We start from the raw sequence: 12,182 nt of genomic DNA, 5'->3' as shown, positions 1-12,182 counted from the left end.
CTTTAACTCTATTTTTCTTTTCCTTTTCGTTCTAATATTTATCAATTTCTTTCTTTTTATTCTATTCCCCTTTTCTCATCTTAATTTTCTTCTTCTCTTTCCCATCTTCCTTATACGTTTCTCTCTTTCTTTTCTTCGTTTTCCTTCATGTTCTCCATCCTTTCTCACTCACCCACTCTAATTCCCATCCCTTCTCGATTTTTCTTTGTTGACCTTCTCTCTCTCTCTCTCTCAAGAAGTGACGCCCGACGGGGAAGCAATTTGGTATGTTTTGCTCCATCTGCATAGTATTCTACTGTTGTTTTGGGCGTTATGATTCTTATTACATTTCGCTAACTTCTAAGGGATCTAGTGACAAGCAGTCAGTTGTGTAAGAAGCTGTCCTCACTTCAAGGTTTGCTCCAGTCTTTGAATATCAACTTTGTTTATACAATTTGGTTTGTCTCAATTAAGTTTCACTGACAAAGCCAACGTAGTTTCACTGATTGCTGAGATTATTTAACGGGAGCATGCACCCCTCAGCCACCAAAAATAACTTCTCAGTAAACAGCCCAACAAACTGATGAGCTAAAAAAAATAGCAAGTATGATCAAGAACCCCTCTGCATTAAAGTCAGCAACCCAATCACAAGTGAAATGCATTAATTCAGCTAGTGCAAGAAGGTAGATATCTTTCTTTTACTTCCCATATTTGTATTGTTTTGTTCTATATCTCTTTATTTTGGTGAGCTGGAATCTGTGTAATATTTTCTTATCAATTATTGATTCACAGGATCGCAAATATGAAAATTACATCTGAAACTCCAAATTTTGCTCAAGAAAATCAAGCTATGAAGAGGGAAAAACTTGAAGAGAAGAAAGCTATCATTTTTCACATATTTTTAATCTGATCTCCTGAATTTGTTCTCACTTTTGCTTAGGACCTTAGCATCAAACCCCAAACTTTGCTCCATACAACAAGACCTGGGAAATCTACCAGCACCTTGAACACTTCAACTGCTAAAACACGTACAGAAGACAGAAAGGTTAGTATGCATTTTTATGCCTTGCATTTCATTTATGGACATTAATTTTCTGAATCTAATACATGGTGAAAATCTCTATTTCAGATTTATGTTCGTGAACCAGCACCCCCATTTATTTCAATTTGCAAAAATGATGAAGAAGTTCGAATCTAGTACAAGGGAAATGTCAATGCCATGCATGAATTGTTCCATGTCACTTCTAAGTTGCTTAAAAGTTTTATTATTTTTCTAGTATGTTTTCTTTCTTATGTTTAATTTTGAGTGTGCCTTTTCTTTCTTATGTTTAATTTTGATCTTTTTTTTTTTTTTTCCCTCACTCTGTGTGCTTGTATATAATATGTTATGGAGTTTTTCTCTACTAAAGTCTCTTGTTTTCTTTGTAGCAACTATGTCGACCAACGGCTACTGAAAATATCAGTTGCAACCTTGGTGGTGGCTTTGAGAGTGCCTTTTCTTTCTTGTGTTTAATTTTGATCTTTTTTTTTTTTTTTTTTTTTTGGTTTTTTCTCTCACTCTGTGTGCTTGTATATAATATGTTATTTAGTTTTTCTCTACTAATGTCTTCTGTTTTCTTTGTAGCGGCTATGTCGACCAAAGACTACTGAAAATATCAGTTGCAACCTTGGTGGTGGCTTTGTTGTGCTGGAATCTGTGTAAAATGTTTCTTATCAATTATTGATTCACAGGAACACATGTGAAAATTACATCTGAAACTCCAAATTTTGCTCAATAAAATCAAGCTATAAGGAGGCAAAAACTTGAAGAGGGGAAAGCTAGACAGGTGAGTCATTTATTGACTAAGAATTTTTATATCATTTTTCACATATTTTTAATATGATCTCCTCAATTTGTTCTCAGTTTTGCTTATATCCTTAGCATCAAACCCCAAACTTTGCTCCATAAAACAAGACCTGGGAAATTTACCGGCAACTTGTTCACTTCAACATGGTTAGTAAGCATTTTTATGTCTTGCATTTCATTTATGAAGAAGTTCGAATCTAGTACAAGGGAGACGTGGCATTTTGAATTGTTCCATGTCACATATAAATACAAATAACTTGCTTAAAAGTTCTATTATTTTTCTAGTACATTTTCTTTAAAAATTTAACTATTTTTCAGGATGGTATGGCGAGAATCTGTGCAGAAGAATCCTAAGCTTACACTGACAAGGCCCAAGGAACCTGAACTTGAAACAGCTCAACGTTACCGTCCAGTAAAACTTAAGAGCTCAGCTGAGTTGGAAGAAGAAATGATGGCAAAATTCCCCAAGTTTAAGGCTCGCCCTTTAAATAAGAAGGTACCTCCATTTTGAATGACCACATTATTTTCCTGAGTGTATACATCTTGCCTTAGTTTAAGAGACTGCTTTAGTATTCATGTGCTTTTTGTTTATTCCATGTGTTAATTTCATTTTTATTATTTTTTCTGCTTTTTATCCCTTCTCATTTGTGCGTGTTTATCTTTGTCATTTTTTCCTTTTTCTTCATTGTCTGTTTTATTCGTTGCCATCTACTTCAAAATTTTCATTCTTCCTCTTTTCGCCTTTCTCCTCATTTCATAATCTACTACTCTAACTCTCTTTTTCTAATTCTTTTCGTTCTAATATTTATCATGATCTTTCTTTTTATTCTAATCCCCCTTTTTTTGTTCTTAATTTTCTTCTTCTCTTTCCCATCTTCCTTAATCGTTTCTCTCTTTCTTTCCTCTTTCCTTCATGTTCTCCATCCTTTCTTACACACCAACTCTAATTTCCATCCATTCTCGTTTTTTCTTTGTTGACCTTCTCTCTCTCTCTATCTCTATCTCCGTCTATATATATATATATATATATATATATATATATATATATATATATATATATATATATATATATATATATATATATATATATATATAATTTTTATCTTATTCTGCAATCTCTTTCTCACTCTTTTCGTTTTTCTTTTTTTTTTTTTGTTTATCTTCCCCTTCTTTCTCCTTTTATGTCTTCCTCCATTCGTTTTCTCTCTCTTATCCTCATCCACCTTCTTTCTCTTTATTCTTTTCATTAGAGTGTAATGTTTATCTTTCTCTCCATTTGACACTCATTCTTCATTTTCCATATTCCTTTAACTTCTCTTTTTCTTTGTCTTTTCTTCCAATTTTTCTTATTGCTCTTTCTCCTCGTTTTTTAATTTTTTAATCTACTGCTGCTCTCTTTTTCTTATCCTCCTTGTCCTTGTATTAATTCGCTTTCTTCTTAATTCTTTATCTTCTTCACTTTCTTCTTCTTCTTCTCTTTCTTATCTTCCTCTCATTTTCTTGTTTTTCCCTTTTCTTTCATGTTCTCCATCCTTCCCTAAAATAATTCTCATACTTCTTTTCCCTTCCTGTCATGTTCTCATAACTTCTATAATTCTCTCTTTCTATTATTATCCTCGTCACCTTTCTTTATCTTCTTTTAGTTCATTCCTTATTGTTATCTATACATCCTTTTCATCCCTATTTTTTCCTTCCACCTATCTTCCCATTTCATTTTTCTTTATCTACTCTTTCTTCTTCTCATCTTTCTCTTTTTTATTACGCATTATTCTCTGTCCTTTTTTCTTATTTTCCTTATACTTTTTCTTCTTATGTTTTCACCTTCTATTTTTCCACCTTTTCCCCTTTTATCTTTAATTTTTATCCTCTCCTTTCCTTCTAGTCCAAAGTCTCTTCGTCTTTTTATTAATCTTCCCTTTCCTTCAACTTCCATCTCTTATTTGTCTTGTTATTTTTCAGCTTTCTACCTCTTGTCCTCATCTAAATTCCCTTCTAGTTGTGCATGTTTATCTTTTCACATGGTGTGAGGTATTATTTTTCTCCATCTTGTCCTCGTATTCATTCTCTTTCTTCTTTTGTCTTCATGTTCTCCATCCTTTCTTAAAATATTGCTCATACTTTTTTTCCATTCATTACTCTTATAATTCTTTTGATTATTATTCTCATCCTCCTTCTTTATCTTCTTTTAGTTCATTCCTTATTAATCTTCCCAACTTTTTCATTATTTCACACCTATTTTTCTTCCTTCCACATATCTTCCATTTCATTCTTCTTTGTCTACTCCTATTTTTTCTTCTCCTCTTTCTCTTTTTCGTTCATGTTATTCAATATCCTGACTCTTTCTTATTTTCTTCCTATTTTTTCTTCTTTTCCTTTTCCCCTTCTATTATTCCATTTATCTTTGATTTTTTTCACCACTTTTCCTTCTTGTTCTCCAATTTTTCTTAACTCTCATCATCCTCGTCTTTTTTATTTCTCTTTCCCTTCCTTCTCCTTCCATCTCTTATTCCGTCCTGTTATTTTTCTGCTTTTTATCTCTTATCTAACTTCCCTTCTCATTTGTGCATGTTTATCTCTCTTCATTTTGACCCTCGTTTCTCTTCCTCTCGTTTTCTTTTTCCTTTTTCTTCTTCGTCTCATTTTTCATTATCTTTTACTTCAAAATTTTCACTATTCTTCTTTTCGCCTCTTAATCTATTACTCTACTCTCGTTTTCTTCTCCTTTTTTGTTTTAATATTCATCATGTTCTTTCTTTTTATTATAACCTTCCTTTTTCTCTTCTTAATTTTCTTCTCTCTTTCCCATCTTCGTTATCCATTCCTTCTCTTTCCTTCATGTTTTCCATTCTTTCTTACTCACTCTCATTCCCATCCCTACTCGTTTTTTTCTTTGTTGACCCTCTCTCTCTCTCTCTCTCTCTCTATGTGTGTGTGTATATTATCATCTCTTTTTCTTCTTATTCTCCAAACTCCTTTTCTCACTCTCTCGTCTTTTATCTTTCTTCGTTTATCCTCTTCCTTTCACTTTCTATCTCTTATCCTCATCCACCTTCTTATTTTTCTTCTCTTTATTCTTTTCATTGAAGTGTAATTTTTATCTTTTTCTCCGTTTTGACCCTCATTCTTCATTTTCCATATTCCTTCATCTTCTGTTTTCTGTTTCTCTACTGCTACTCTTTTTTTCTTCTCTTGTTCTCATATTCATTCTCTTTCTTCTTATTATACCCACTGTTTCTCTTCTTCCTTTTCTTCTTCTTCTTGTTCTTGTTTTTCTCTTTCTCATCTCAGTCACATTTTCTTCCCTTCATTACTCTCATAATTCTTATTTTTTCTTCGTTTCTTTTTCCCCATTTATATATCTTTTATTTTTATCTTGTCCTTTACTTCTCATCCTCCAAGTTCTCTTTATTCTTTTCATTAAAGTGTTATTTTTATGTTCTCCATCCTTCCTTACCAACTCTAATTCCCATCCCTTCTCGTTTTTTCTTTGTTGACCTCTCTCTCTCTCTCTCTCTCTCTCTCTCTCTCTATATATATATATATATATATATATATATATATATATATATATAAATTTTATCTTATTCTCCAAACTCCTTTTTTCACTCTTTTCGTCTTTTTGTTTATCTTACCCGTCTTTCTCCTTTTTATCTTCCTCCATTCGTTTTCTCTCTCTTATCCTCATCCACCTTCTTTCTCTTTATTCTTTTCATTAAAGTGTAATGTTTATCTTCTCCATTTTGACACTTATTGCTCATTTTCCATATTCCTTCAACTTCTCTTTTTCTTCCTATTTTTCTTATTGCTCTTTCTCCTCGTTTTTTAATCTACTGCTGCTCTCTTTTTTTCTCCTCCTTGTCCTTGTCCTTGTATGATTCTCTTTCTTCTTTTTCTTCTATTTTCCCTTCTTTTTCTTTCATGTTCTCCATTCTTTCCTAAAATAATTCTCGTACTTCTTTTCCCTTCCTCTCATGTTCTCATAACTTTTATAATTCTCTCTTTCTATTATTATCCTCGTCACCTTTCTCTATCTTCTTTTAGTTCATTCCTTATTGTTATTTATTCATCCTTTTCAACCCTGTTTTTTTCCTTCCACCTGTTTTTTATTCTCTGTCTTTCTTATTTTTTCTTCTTTTTGTTTTCCCCTTCTATTTTTCCACCTTTTCCCCTTTTATAATTAATTTTTATCATCTCCTTCCCTTCTCATTCTCCAAAGTCTCTTCGTCTTTTTATTATTCTTCCCTTTCCTTCTCCTTCCATCTCTTATTTGTCTTGTTATTTTTTAGTTTTCTACCTCTTGTCCTCATCTAAATTCCCTTGTGCATGTTTATCTTTCTCATGGTGTGAGGTGTTATTTCTCTCCATCTTGTCCTCGTATTCATTCTCTTTCTTCTTTTTTCTTCATGTTCTCCATCCTTTCTTAGAATAATCTCATACTTTTTTTTCCCTTAATTATGCTTATAGTTCTTCTTATTATTATTCTCATCCTCCTTCTTTATCTTCTTTTAGTTCATTCCTTATTAATCTTCCCATCTTTTTCATCATTTCACCCCTAATTTCCTTTCTTCCACCTATCTTCCATTTCATTCTTCTTTGTCTACTACTATTTTTTCTTCCACTCTCTCTTTTTCGTTCACGTTAGTCTATATCCTGACTCTTTCTTATTTTCTTCCTATTTTTTCTTCTTTTCCTTTTCCCTTTCTATTATTCTATATATCTTTTATTTTTTTCGCCACTTTTCCTTCTCATTCTCCAAATTTTCTTAACTCTCATCATCTTTGTCTTTTTTTATTTCTCTTCCCCTTCCCTTCCTTCTCCTTCCATCTCTTATTCCGTCCTGTTTTTTTTTTCTGCCTTTTATCTCTCATATAACTTCCCTTCTCATTTGTGCATGTTTATCTCTCTTTTTATTTTGACCATCGTTTCTCTTTCTCTCGCTTTTGTTTTTTTTTCTTCTTTTTCTTCATTGTCTCATTTTTCATTGTCTTTTACTTCTAAATTTTAATTATTCTTCTTTTCACCTCTCTACCCATTTCTTAATCTATTGCTCTACTCTCTTTTTCTTATCCTTTTCGTTCTAATATTCATCATGTTCTTTCTTTTTATTCTAACCTTCCTTTTTCTCTTCTTAATTTTCTTCTTCTCTTTTCCATCTTCCTTATCTGTTTGTCTATTTCATTCCTTCTTTTTCCTTCATGTTTTCCATATTATCATCTCTTTTCCTTCTTATTCTCCAAACTCCTTTTCTCACTCTCTCGTCTTTTTTCTTTCTACTTTTATCCTCTTCCTTTCGCTTTCTATCTCTTATCCTCATCCACCTTATTTTTCTTCTCTTTATTCTTTTCATTAAAGTGTTATTTTTATCTTTTTCTCCGTTTTGACCATTCTTCATTTTCCTTATTCCTTCATCTTCTCTTTTCTGTTTGTCTACCGCTGCTCTTTTTTTCTTCTCTTGTTCTCATGTTCATTCTCTTTCTTCTTATTATACCCACTCTTGCTCGTCTTCCTCTTCTTCTTGTTCTTCTTCTTCTCTTTCTCATTTCACTCACATTTTCTTCCTTTTCTCCCTTCATTACTCTCATAATTCTTATTTTTCTTCGTTTCTTTTTCCCCATTTATGTATCTTTAATTTTTATCTTGTCCTCATCCTCCAAGTTCTATTTGTCTTTTTGTTAATCTCCTCCTTCCTTCTCTTTCAATCTCTTCTCCGTGTTGTTATTTTTAAGCTTTCTACGCCTTTTCCTCATCTACACTCCCTTCTCATTTGTGCGTGTTTATCTTTCTCATGGTGTGAGGTATTATTCTTCCCCTTCTTGTCCTCATATTTATTCTCTTTCTTCATTTCCTGATTTATTATAACTTGGCGGTATGAATTTCTTGCTTGCAGTGGAGTATTCTCCATCGATAATTGGAATGGATGTTTCCCATGGCATTTTCAGGTAATTCATTCTTTTCACACAAATGGTATAACCAGCCTGTCACAGTATGTGAAGCCACTATTTACTAACTGATTTATATTAAATGCTTTTTAATGGAGAGATGGTTAATTTATTAATTTCAGCTTTGTGTTTACCTTTGTGAATTTGTCTCTGTTCTTTTATGCTATGAAATAAATCTTGAGTATATATAGGATTTCACAATTGGTCTGATTCTTAATTCTGTAATATGGGTACCAGTCCACTGGAATTTGCATAATAAGCCTTAACTTTTGAGCCATGTATAAGGATTGTTGATAGGAAGAAGTGACTCCCGACGGGGAAGCCAATTTGGTATGTTTTGATCCATCTGCATAGTATTCTACTGTTGTTTTGGGGGTTATGATTCTTATTACTTTTCTCTAACTTCTCAGGGATCTTGTGACAAGCAGTCAACTGTTCATGGTTCTGTTTCTGCTGTAATATCTGTTCTCAAGGATCCTGTAAGAAGCTGTCCTCAGTTCATGGTTCTGTTTCTGCTGTAATATCTGTTCTCAAGGATCCTGTAAGAAGCTGTCCTCAGTTCATGGTTTGTTCCACTCTGTGAATATCAACTTCGTTTATAAAAATTGGTTTGCTTCAATTAAGTTTCACTGACTTCTGAGATTATTTAGTGGGAGCATGCACCCCTCAGCCATAAAAAATTAACTTCTCAGAAAACAGCCCAACAAACTGATGCTAAGTAGCACCAGACAGCTAAAAAAAAGTAGTAAGTATGATCAGGAACCCCTCTGCATTGAAGTCAGCAACCCAATCACAAGTGAAAAGCATTAATCCAGCTAGTGCAAGAAGGTAGATATCTTTCTTTTACTTCCCATATTTGTCTTGTTTTGTTCTATATCTCTTTATTTTGGTGAGCTGGAATCTGTGTAATATGTTTCTTTTCAATTATTGATTCACAAGAATGCAAATATTAAAATTACATGTGAAACTCCTAATATTGCTCAAGAAAATCAAGCTATAAAGAGGCAAAAACTTGAAGAGGGGAAAGCTAGACAGGTGGGTCATTTATTCTCAATTTTTTTTTTACCTTATTAAGTGTATCATTTTTCACATTTTTATTGAAGAAGACGTTGTGGTTGCTCTGGGTTATTTCCTCCCCCTATTCATGATTGAGTTAATTTTCTTCTGTCCTTTAGGTGTAGAGAGTGCTTTCATGTGAGAATGCTCAACTTGATCTTTTTGTTTCGGTCCAATCTCATATCTTGTCAAACATGAAACATTTGTCTCGTCAATGATTATCTTAGAACGCTTACTTAATTCACAACATATTGAAGTTATTATGTATGATACGAAGCATCATTTGTATTGAAGGAAGCAATTTGGTTTCTGTTTTCCCATATGAAAAATTTCATACTGATTTTCCGATGTTATAGCATGACCTGAGGTTCGTGAATCAGCAGGGTTGGCATTCAGCACTCTCTACATGGTACCACTAGTTAGTTCTTGGTGTGTTAACATACCAGTTTTCATATTTTAAATATTAGTTTGATGATGAATTGATTATAGTTCCTTGTGTAGACTGCTGGAATGCAAGCAATTGATGAGATTGTTCCGACACTTCTGCATGCAAAATGGATGTTTGATGTGGATGGTTTAAAACAGATTTTAAGGTTGAAAACCATTTGCAAATGTGTATTTTCTTACATATCTGCCTGGGCAGCTTTTCTGATTTTTAAAATGTATTGGATGCTTCTTTCAGTATCAGGACCAGTGCTGTGCTGCCTCATATCCTTCCCAAGCTTGTCCACCTTAAAATGTATTGGACCTTTTCTGATTTTTAAAATGTATTGGATGCTTCTTTCAGTGTCAGGACCAGTGCTGTGATGCCTCATATCCTTCCCAAGCTTGTCCACCTTCCCCTTTCGTAAGTATTGTGTCTGTTTCTTATAGCTTTTTGTATAGAGTAGTATTTCTTTATTATTCACAATGATCTTTGACTTTATATCCAGTGCCTTCAATGCTCATGCTTTGGGAGCTTTAGCAGAGGTTGCTGGACCTTGTCTTGATGCCCCCCTTGGGTACCATCCTTCCTGCTTTACTCACTGCAATGGGTTATACTGATATGGTAGTAACCTAATTTTTATGCCATAATGCCATTTGCATGGTTTCGTCTTTCACATCATTTAAATTTGAGTCATTGCTTATGTTGATTTGTGTATTTTTTTTCATTGCATAATTTGCATGTGTCACGCTTTCACCTTGACAAGGAAGGTATCAAGTCTTTGCTGTTGGGGCTTCTCAAAGGTGTTGGAGATATTTAGGCATGATTTATTGTTTTACATAATGATAATGTGACTTTCTTTTCTTTGAATTGCATTTTTTACCTAACACTATTTAAGTTTTATTCTTCCGGGCTTCAGTCAGACAAAGTTCTGCATACTTTATTGGATATTTATTAAAAACCAGTTATATATATCTTGTTGATGAGGCTCCAAATGTGATATCCACCCTGATTATTTTACTAAGTGATTCAGATTCAGCTACCTTGACGGTATTATTTTGATTCATTGCATGACATTTATACAATGCACTTCAATATACTAGTTTATCTTACCATGCTCTTTTACAGGTTGCTTGGGAAGCATTGTCTAGTGTGATAAGTTCAGTTCCTAAAGAAATTCTTCCTTCATATATAAAGTTTGTTCGTGATGTATAGAAACATGCAGGGAGGACCAGTTCTAATACCTGGTGTTTGCCCCTGGAAAGCTCTTCAACCTGTGCTTCCTATGTTCCTCCAGGTATTCCTGCTTATCTTTTGTTCGTGAACTTAAAATATAAATTGAATGAATCTCTTCATTTGTATACCCAATTTTCTAATATTCAATAATTATAGCACAGAAATTATTCCAAGAATTATTATATTTGCACTTTAGATGGTACATTCGATTATTCTCTTAATGTTTGATATCGTTTTCTACCTTCTAAATCTTCAGAAGCAGCAAAGGCGGAGGAAGCTGAAGATGAGGTTGAGATGGATGCATTTCAAAGTGATGATGATGACGATGAGTCTGATAGAGAAATGGCAGATGATGATGAGGATGGAGATGAAGCTATGATCCGAGGATAAACAGAAAGGTTAGTATGCATTTTTTATGTCTTGCATTTCATTTGTGGACATTAATTTCTGAATCTCTAATACATGGTAATCTCTATTTCAGATTTATGATCGAGAACGAGCAGCCCCATTTATTTCAATGGCAGAAATGATGAGGAAGTTTGAATCCAAGTCAGATGTCAATGCTACACATGAATTGTTCCATGTCACATGTAAATACAAATAACTTGCTTAAAAGTTTTATTGTTTTTCTAGTACGTTTTCTTTAAAAAATTGAACTATTTTTCAGGTTGGTATGGCTGGATCAGTGCAGAGGAAGCCTAAGCTTACACTGACAAGGCCTAAGGATCCTGAACATGAAACAGCTCAACGTTACTGTCCAATAAAAGTTTATGAGCTCAGCTCAGCTCATAATATACTACTCTAATTCTATTTTTCTTTTCCTTTTTGTTTTAATATTTATCCTGTTCTTTCTTTTTATTCTATCCCCCCCCTTTTTGTTCTTAATTTTCTTCTTCTCTTTCCCATCTTCCTTAATCGTTTCTCTCTTACTTTCCTTCTTTTTCCTTCATGTTCTCCATCCTTTCTTACTCATCCACTCTAATTCCCATCCCTTCTCGATTTTTCTTTGTTGACCTTCTCTCTCTCTCTCTCAAGAAGTGTCTCCCGACGGGGAAGTAATTTGGTATGTTTTGCTCCATCTGCATAGTGTTCTACTGTTGTTTTGGGCGTTTTGATTCTTATTACATTTCGCTAACTCCTCAGGGATCTAGTGACAAGCCGTCAGCTGTTCGTTGTTCTGTTTCTGGTGTAATATCAATTCTCAAGGATCCTGTAAGAAGCTGTCCTCACTTCAAGGTTTGCTGCACTCTGTGAATATTAACTTTGTTTATACAATTTGGTTTGTCTCAATTAAGTTTCACCGACAAAGCCAACGTAGTTTCACTGATTGCTAAGATTATTTAACGGGAGCATGCACCCCTCAGCCACCAAAAATAACTTCTCAGTAAACAGCCCAACAAACTGATGCTAAGAAGCACCAGACAGCTAAAAAAAATAGCAAGTATGATCAGGAACCCCTCTGCATTAAAGTCAGCAACCCAATCACAAGTGAAATGCATTAATTCAGCTAGTGCAAGAAGGTAGATATCTTTCTTTTACTTCCCATATTTGTATTGTTTTGTTCTATATCTCTTTATTTTGGTGAGCTGGAATCTGTGTAATATTTTCTTATCAATTATTGATTCACAGGAACGCAAATATTAAAATTACATCTGAAACTCCAAATTTTGCTCAAGAAAATCAAGCTATGAAGAGGGAAAAA

At 33.5% G+C, this 12,182-nt stretch overlaps 2 long non-coding RNA genes across 2 annotated transcripts; both read left to right on the top strand.

Moving 5' to 3' along the window:
• Positions 1-646: 646 nt before the first annotated feature.
• Positions 647-1,969, top strand: LOC109170169. Its single transcript, XR_002052370.1, has 3 exons — positions 647-662; positions 1,711-1,805; positions 1,883-1,969. It is a non-coding gene; the product is annotated as an uncharacterized LOC109170169 (long non-coding RNA).
• Positions 1,970-10,207: 8,238 nt separating this feature from the next.
• LOC109170168 lies at positions 10,208-10,790 on the top strand. The gene is made up of 3 exons (XR_002052369.1): positions 10,208-10,294; positions 10,373-10,541; positions 10,737-10,790. It is a non-coding gene; the product is annotated as an uncharacterized LOC109170168 (long non-coding RNA).
• The last annotated feature ends 1,392 nt before the right edge of the window (positions 10,791-12,182 follow it).

The sequence above is a fragment of the Ipomoea nil genome, unplaced genomic scaffold (genome assembly GCF_001879475.1).
Source record: "Ipomoea nil cultivar Tokyo-kokei standard unplaced genomic scaffold, Asagao_1.1 scaffold3321, whole genome shotgun sequence".
Taxonomy (NCBI): Eukaryota; Viridiplantae; Streptophyta; class Magnoliopsida; order Solanales; family Convolvulaceae; genus Ipomoea; species Ipomoea nil.
Note: the sequence above shows the minus strand (reverse complement) of the source record. Positions and strands in the feature narration are given on the sequence as shown.